The sequence below is a fragment of the Onychostoma macrolepis genome, chromosome 23 (genome assembly GCF_012432095.1).
Source record: "Onychostoma macrolepis isolate SWU-2019 chromosome 23, ASM1243209v1, whole genome shotgun sequence".
Taxonomy (NCBI): Eukaryota; Metazoa; Chordata; class Actinopteri; order Cypriniformes; family Cyprinidae; genus Onychostoma; species Onychostoma macrolepis.
In genome coordinates, this window is record NC_081177.1 from 30,025,192 (window position 1) to 30,034,385 (window position 9,194).

A 9,194-nucleotide genomic window follows, 5' to 3' on the forward strand; every position below is an offset into this window, starting at 1 on the left:
CCCCAGCTATATTATAACTAGGTACCTGGCTGGGGACTACTTTCAGGCGCTGCGTATCACTGCACCTGCTGCGCCATGTTACGCAGCAAAGTTCCTTGATTATTACGCCGGAATGAGAGTATAGTTCCTAGCAAAATCGGACTAGAAAATCGCAACTTTTCATTTTCCGCCGGTCTTAGTACACGATATAACTACAGAAGAGTCAAGTTATCAATAGGAAAACTATCGAAACTCTTTGGTCATTTTTGAACGCGATGCTACTGGTCTAATAGGATTCAATGATCTATGCTAAGCTATGCTAAAAGTGCTATCGCCAGACCCGGAGATCGGCTGAATGGATTCAAAAACGGTAAAACTCAACTTATTAACTCGGGGGGGAGTTGGAGAATGAGCCTATTTCCAAAAAAAGTGGAGTGTTCCTTTAAGGTGTAAAGGATGGGTCAACAGAGTAATTATAAATGTAATTACAGAAATGAATTACAGATGTAATTACATATAGGTATTTTTAAAAATATAAGTACAATGTAAAAACGTGTATGTACACAATAAGTGCATTGTACCAAATGATTAATTTAAATGTAAGTACACAGTAGTTAAGGCCACCTAATATAAAGTGGAACCCAATTGCTTGTGTTGGACTGGTAATGCTAAATTGATCTCCACAACAGTGCTTACAAAGTTTGAAGAACTGGTAATTCCTGTGTAATGTTTATGTAAAATGGTGCACTTTATTTTACAGTCATATTTCCATATACTTACTATGTAAGTACTGGTGTATACACCTATTAGTTAATGTACAGAATAAGTTATGCGGTACTCAAGTTGGGGGAATAAAGATGGACCAAGGTACTTATTGAGTAATTGATGGTAGGTGGTAATTTTACATGCAAGTATAGCCGAAATCATAGCACAGCTACTGTCTTTACCTTATGTGTAGCCTATTTGATTTTATCAGACGATGGCTCAATTATAAATCAGGATTTTTGTGCAGATTAACATCTTGGAAGGGAGAGCTGAGTCTTAATGGGTCGCGTTTCAGTCACTATTTCATATTCATTCCGTTGTCTGACAACAGAAACAGTATAATATATCAATTAAAAAGGTTTTATTGAAAATTTAGCTGCATAAAAATACAGTATGTGGGCACAGAGAGGCAAACAAATCTAATAATAAATAATAAATGTACATTTTGCATGTTCAGAAGAAGTGAGCTGCCCTGTCCTGCGGAAATGTAAACAGGTTTGTGTCAGTAAATTGGTCAGTGCAAAGAAAGAGAAGTAATGGGAACCTGATTTTCTATGTTCTTTTTTCATGTGTCTAATAGACATGAACAAGTTCTTTGAAAAACATCTATGTCTATGTTTTGTCTAGTCTTCACGCTCTATGTTAACTATGGTTTCTCTAATAATAAACCTACATTTGCATAAAGCATCAATATTTGTCCATGCCCATGTTAATTAGAGTATTAAAAACTTGAAAAGTATTAATTTAAGGTACATTTAGAACAAATAAAAATGTGCGATTAAGTTGTGATTAATCATGAGTTAACTTATGATAATCATGCGATTAAAATATTTTAAATAGACTGACAGCCCTAATATATATATATATATATATATATATATATTTTTTTTTTTATCTTCTTCTAATGAGAATTTTTATCAGGCTCCTATGTGTAGGTTCAGTAATTTCACTTGAAAGGCATAACTGAACAAAAACATAAAAAAAGGAGAACATTTCAAACGACACTTAGAGGCTTTTGCATTTTTTTTTTAATTTTTGTTTTTGCTTGCCATGCGCTGATGTCATGTGGAGAGTTGTTTTGTTTTGTAGTCATAATTTCGTTGACTGGTGCTCATAGGTATATTCTGGGTCACATTTTAAGGTCCAGTTCTTGCCATTAATAAAATATCAACTACGACATTTGTCTCAATAAACTCCTAATTTGCAGGTATTAAGTAGGATTAGGGATGTATAATATGGTCATGCAGAATATTCATAATAACTAATAAACAGTCAATATGTTAATAATATGCATGCTAATAAGAAACTAGTAAATAGTGAGAATTGGTCCCTGTACTAAAGTGTTACCATATTCTGTGTATAACTGGGGTCTAGTGAAAACACATCACATCTGTTTTTGCGAGCTCATCAAATCACATGACTGTACAATTTTTCATTCTTTATGGTACATGCATATACTGCTTGATTTGAGGCGTCAGTCATGTCTGTAGCACAAACAGTGCAGGGAAAGTTATGTGCCAAATTGAATGCTTAGGGTCGGGAATTTGTCTCAAACCCTTAACTCCAAGTATGAACAATAATAATTATAATACTTGCCTATTAGAATAATATTGTAGAAGCAGAGTATTTTGATATATTGCTAGTAAGATTAAACAAGTTAGGTATCAAACAAATTGACTTGCACTGAAACAATCAATGATCCATTGAGAGGAGAAGAGATAGCGAAGAGATAGCATTGCTAATCCTCTGATAGTTGAAAGGCCAAAGCAGGATTAGTTGAGTTCTGGGTGTAAAGCTGTCTTCAAAGCACGGGCCGAGCCCTGATGGTATAAATAGGGCTGCAGCATCTAAGCCATCTTTCACGAGTCGGTTAATTTCATCCTAGACCGCTGCTGATTAAGGTTTGAGGTTGAGGAGTGACATTTTTTATGACACAAGTCTTCATATGTATACATGTTATTTAATTAAACTTCATCCCGTGCCCTGTCTTTACTAAAATGTGACTTTTCACTGAAAGAAAACAGTAAGGTGAGTTAATGGCTGAAAAATCCACATAACATCATTTATTTTAAAACTCATTCTCTCTCTATTTTGATGATTTGCAGAAATAAGAAAGCTCCAAACACTCCATCTTCCAGCTTGTCAGGCGGGAAATACGGGATTACGGGAAATAGTGCTTTGGTGCACGCACAGTCGATATACGCTCGCAATCTGAGGTCATTGTGGGTAGAAATGAGGGGATGAATGTGGCGAACAGAGTTGTTGGCTCAGAATTCAGAGACCACTATAAAATATGCTGACACCCTATAGTGCTTGAAAATGAATTTGTCCCATCGCGGTTTCTTCTGTTTTTCTGTATATGTAATACTAAATAAAATATAGGGAGAAATGTTGGACACAGCAATAGTGATTTTTGTAGATGGTTATGCACGCATATAGGCAGCTATAAAACAAGTGTGCAGTACATACATAGCATGTGTTGAGAATTGACTACACACATGAGTGGAATCGTACACATGGTTGGCCAAGCTTTCAGTGCTCAGCGCTCACAATAAAGCCACTTCTCAGAGATTTCTATGATGTTTAAGGCCAACAAACAAATAAACAGCGGAGTGATCACAGGCAGATGTATGGGACACAAGCAAGTGTGTGTGTCTCTTTAATAAATAAATACGGAACATTTTTATTCATATGCCAATAAACTGTCTGAAGACAGGTAGCTTCTGATTAGCTGAGGACGTGTAGTGAAACATCTGATTGGCCGATGAACAGAATCCGGTGAGTGACATGCATCTGATTTGCTGATGATAGTAAGACAGAATATGAATGCTTGAAGATGCGTAACAAGCATCCGATTGCTTGCAGATGTGTAAGACTGAAGTATTTTACATGGTACAACTGGGGATAATTTGACAACTTTTATTGCAAAAAAGAAATTTAATAGGCTCTAAGAATTGTAATCCGGAGCATTTTGCCTATGCATGTGTGTTTCTCCTGAAATGCTACAGTTGTTCAGATGACAGCCTCTGTAATGGCAGCATCACATTTTACACAAGGAGATTATTGAATAGTGTTTTAGTACGTAAACCTCTGGTAGTTAAGGTCAGACAGGATTACGAGGTAGTGCTCTTATGTGCTGTGTCAGATCAGTGACGCTCTTACAGAAATCCTGATCTCTGTAGATCTTCATCATTGAGGCCACCACGTGCCTTACACACACACACACAAACATGCCTTGATTAGTCTAAATTAGTATGCTTGATGGGCACATGATGGCATTGTGATCTTACAGCTGTCACATTGTTAACGTGAGCACCATGTACATTTGGAACAAATGATTTTGTTTTCGCCCACTGTGATTTTGATGTTCTCTCGATGACATGGTGGCCCAACATGTTTCTTTATTTACAGTTTCATTCATATGAATGTTTTTTTGTTTTTATATACATAAAAATGTTTATTTATGTATTCTGTGATTATATTGTTTTAAGTAGTGTTTTAATCAGTGTTGGGGACTAACTAGTTACATGTAACAGAATTACGTAATTTAATTACAAAATAAAAGTAATTGTAATTAGTTACAGTTACTAAGAAAAAATGTGTAATTAAATTACAGTTACTTATGAAAATGTTAAGGATTACAAAGGGGGTTACATCTGATTTTTTTCACACACACTCCCACAGTGACTGCTCTAAAATATGAAACACCAATGTTTCAGAAGTTTATAACATGCTTATCCGATAACTCTTATATTTCCTATATGGGTTTATGTATATGCTTTATTTTTTTCTAAGGCATTGTTAGTTTCCAGTGTTTCCTGTCATAGCTATGCAAAGATTTGATTTCAAAAACAGTATCATAGCTATTAAACTATAGCTTGTTATGATTTTAAATCTGTATTTAACCTTAGAATGATCTTAAAGTAAGTCTGCTTTTGTCGTGGCTGGGGAAAAGGGGACATCGGATGCCCATTGTCCACAAGTTGGTATAATTCTTTAGGGTCTTCTTGAAATGGTCTCAGTGGTCGTGAAAAACAACACCCTTTTTACCCTGTCAAAAACAGCTCTGTTCACAGTAACTCGTTTTGCTGTATATCTCTTTACATGCTAATGAGCTCTGCTCACCCCGCCCCTCTCTTCTGTGGAAGAGCAAAGGCGATTTGTAAATAATTATAAAACACATAAAGTATGAGACTTACTTCTTCTGGAGGTGCAGCTGGATCATGAACAATGAGAACTGATCCATCCTTGAGTTTTAACTTTTTAACAAAACCTGCCTTGAGTCTGGAGTAAAATGATTTGCGCAGCCAGACATAAACGAATTTAGTGAAAGTGAAGTGACATGTGGTCAAGTATGATGACCCATACTCAGAATTTGTGCTCTGCATTTAACCCATCCAATGAATGAATGAATGAATGAATGAACAAATGAGTAAGCAAATAGGTGAATGAACTAATTGTTGTGTGAAATGAATGGAATAAAACAAAATGGAAGATCTACATCAGTGATAAATGAGTCATTATTTTCTAAAACAATAAACTAGTGTGTATAAAAGAATGGTATCACTTTCTTTTTAAGGACCAAATCTTACTATTAACTAGTTGCTTATTAGCATGCATATTAGTAGCATATTGTTTGTTTATTAGTACCTGTTAGGCACATATTAATGTCTTATTCTGCATGAACATATTCTATATTCCTTAATCCACCTCATACCTCTTAATTTAACAACTACCTTACTAACTATTATTTAGCAGCAATTTAGGAGTTTATTGAGAAAAAAACAAAAACAAAAAAAACTTAATAAAAACTTACTGAGCTAGTTAATAGTGAATATATTTTCCTTAATCTAAAGTGTTACCAAAAGCATTCCTCTATCTGATAAAATAAGAGTATTATCTCTTAAAATGAAATTGCTTTACCACTTACAGTATAAAATAAAAACACAGGATTTCATTATATTATGCAATGTTATATTGTGCACTGCTAAAACATTTTCTTCTTTTTAAACTCCAGTAACAGTTTTGTTTTTGTTCCAGTTTTGGCCAAAAATATCGGCACCCTTGGTAAATATGATCAAAGAAGGCTGTGAAAATTGATCTGTATTGTTAATCCTTTTGATCTTTTATTTAAAAAATAAAATAAAATCACAAAAATCTAACCTTTCATTGGATAATAAGAATTTAAAATGGGGGAAATATCATTATGAAATAAATGTTTTTCTCAAATACACATTGGCCACAATTAACGGCACCCTTTTATTCAATACTTTTTGAAACCTCCATTTGCCAGTTAAACCGCTCTAAATGTTCTCCTATAATGCCTGATGAGGTTAGAGACACCTGACGAGAGATCAGAGACCATTCCTTCATCCAGAATCACTCCAGACCCTTTAGATTCACAGCTCCATGTTGCTGCTTCTTCTCTTCAGGTCACTCATGTTCTACAGGGTTCAGGTCAGAGGACTGGAATGACCAGCAGAAGCTTGGTTTTGTGCTCAGTGACCCATTTTTGTGTTGTTTTTGAGGTTTGTGTTTGGATTATTGTACGGTTGGAAGATCCAAACATGGCCCATTATAAGATTTCTAACAGAATCAGTCACTTATTGATTTTTTATCTGTTGGTATTTGATAGAATCCATGATGCCATGTGTCTAAACAAGATGTCCAGGACCTCCAGCAGAAATATAGGCTCACAACATCAAAAATACAGCAGTATATTTCATTGTACACATGGGGTACTTTTTATCCCTGTGTTCACCAAACCCATCTTGAGTGTTTGCTGCTAAAAAGCTCATTTTTTAGTTTCATCTGACCATAGAAGCCAGTCCCATTTGAAGTTCCAGTCGTGTCTGATAACTGAATATGCTGGAGTTTGTTTTTGGATGAGCGAGGAGAATTTTTCTTGAAACCTTATCGAACAACATGTGCTGATGTAGGTGCTGTTTGACTTTTTTTTTTTTTAAGGTTTTCTGACCCGAGACTCAACTATTTTCTGCAATTCTCCAGCTGTGGTCCTTGGAGAGTCTTTAGCCGCTCAAACTCTCCTCCTCAGCGTGCATTAGGACGATATAGACACACATCCTCTTCCAGGCAGTTTCCTAACATTTTATGTTGATTGGAAATTCTTAATTATTGCCCTGATGATGGAAATGGGAATTTTCACTGCTCTAGCTCTTTTCTTAAAGCCACTTCACTAATTTGTGAAGCTCAATTATCTTTTGCTACACATCAGAAATATATTCTTTAGTTTTTCTCATTGTGATGATGATTAAGGGAATTTGGGCTTTGTTTTTCCTCCTATTTATATTTCTGTGAAACAGGAAGCCATGGCTGGATAATTTCATGTTCATAATCACTCTGGAGTGCTCAAAATTGTGAATATGAATGGGAATATACTTCAGAGATATTTTACTCATAACAATTTCTACTGGTGCCAATAATTGTGTCCAACGTGTATTTGAGAAAAACATTTATTTCATAATGATATTTCCCCCCATTTTAAATTCTTATTATCCAATGAAAGGTTCGATTTTTGTGATTTTTTAAAATAAAAGATCAAAGGATTAACAATGCAGATTAATTTTCACAGCCTTCTTTGATAATATTTACCAAGGGTGCCAATATTTTTGGCCATGACTGTATATATATATATATATATATATATATATATACACACACACACACACACACATACACACAGAGGAAAACAAGACAAATCACTGATTCAAATAACATTAAGTAGTCTTTTATGAGTGAGTCATGAGTCATGAGACTGGACTAACCTGCAGAATGAACGATTAACTAACCAGCAGACACTTGACAGCCTAAGTCTGTAATAGAGAAGCACAAACCAGAAGAATTACTCTATTCACACACCCACAGACTCACTCCTGCTCCTTGCCTCCACCTCTCTCTCTCTCTCAAACACACACGTGTGTGTGAATGCTACTGTAAAAATAGACATCTTAAAGAGGCAGCAGCTGCCTGAGAATCACTGACAGCTATAGTGTTATATTTTGAAAAAAAAAAAAAAATCTATAAGATATCCCAATATAAAAAATACTAAGATACGTAAATCCGATTAGAAGTTTTGATGATTCAAAAAACAAATCACTATGCAAAAATGACATTTGCATTATATACCGTGCATTTGAACAATATAAAATAAAAGGCTATGAAGTTTAAAGAAATGTATAATAATAATAACGACAACATATATACACATACTTCATAAAAAATATTTTGTCCGGGCAGTTTTCTTGAATGCCTGACGATGGTCAGATCTAGGTTATAAATCTAAAACATGCCTTAATTAAACCTACTGCATGAAGTTACGCCAGGGAGAGTCATTTAAAGGGTCAGAGCAGTTTGAAATAGATCATACGATAAGAAGTGCATGTTTCACTTTGACAGTGCAGAACTGTAAAACAAAACACACTGATCAGTCATGCCTTGTTTGAGAGCGGCTGAGGCCGCATCAGCTTGCTTGTTTCCAACAATTTCAGCGCTATCCTCTAAATGTGGTACATCACGAACCCTGTCTCTGTGCTTTTAATGTAAAGCTGGTGACTTTGAAGAACACACTCACACACACTTTGACTCAGACATTGTCTTGTCATTGCTTGAATAGCCACACAACATACCTCACACACTCCCGTATGTCTCGAAGACACACTTGTCAACTGTCACACTTGTCAACATGAGCACACGCATTCAAAAGTGTCCTACCTCTTTGGGTGTCTTTTTATGGTGAGAAATACACTGAGTGATCATGGGAAAGCAGCAGCAGCAGCACAGCAGGCAGAAATATCCAGCATGATGCTGTAAACTGTCTTTTTCCTTATCTTGTCTTCACCTAGACACTCTTGTGCTGTATCTTCTGTATTCTCACCCACTGCGAGCGTTCGTTCTCTCTCTCTACAGCTTGCTCTGCTTTCTTTTGGTTTCATGCACGCACACACACACACACGCACGCGCAGGGACTCGCACACTTCAGCTCGCTCACCCTTTGTGACCCCCTCCTGTCTCTCCCTCTCTCTGTGGGTGTATAATTAGACTAGTCCTGTCGTGATACAGCTTTCACTCATTGTGGGAACGTCTCTGAGCTGCTGGACGTGCTGGCAGGAAGCCGAGTAGCTTTGCTCATTAACCTCTTAAGAGCTGGGGAATGTACCGCCACTGCCTGCCCCCCATTGGCCACTTCCTCCTCCCAGCCCTGCTTTGATTGGCTGCTGCACTACATGTATCCGTACAGCAGCTCGTACCATTGGCTATAAGTGCCACATGCACCGGCTTGCAGCTTGTCCACATGCCCTTTTTTTCATTTAACCACCAACTTTTTAACTACTTATCTGACCATAGTAAAATCATAATTAGTAGTAAAAGGAACTCTAGTTTTGTTGTGAATCACTGCTTGTAAACTACTATACTAGAATGTTGTCAGCTTT

General features: G+C 36.2%; 1 protein-coding gene across 8 annotated transcripts in view; it reads right to left on the bottom strand.

The window, feature by feature from the left end:
* The window catches only part of zmp:0000000926 (ataxin-1), a 39,005-nt gene extending 30,282 nt beyond the window's left edge, over positions 1–8,723 (bottom strand). For 5 of the 8 annotated variants that reach the window (XM_058762497.1, XM_058762490.1, XM_058762495.1 and 2 more), the window contains exon 1: positions 8,476–8,723. The gene's annotated coding sequence lies outside the window, so the exon portion shown is untranslated. Of the gene's footprint in view, positions 1–7,529; positions 7,578–8,475 lie in introns of all 8 variants that reach the window. The other 3 variants (XM_058762496.1, XM_058762494.1, XM_058762482.1) reach the window with 1 other exon arrangement.
* Positions 8,724–9,194: the final 471 nt, after the last annotated feature.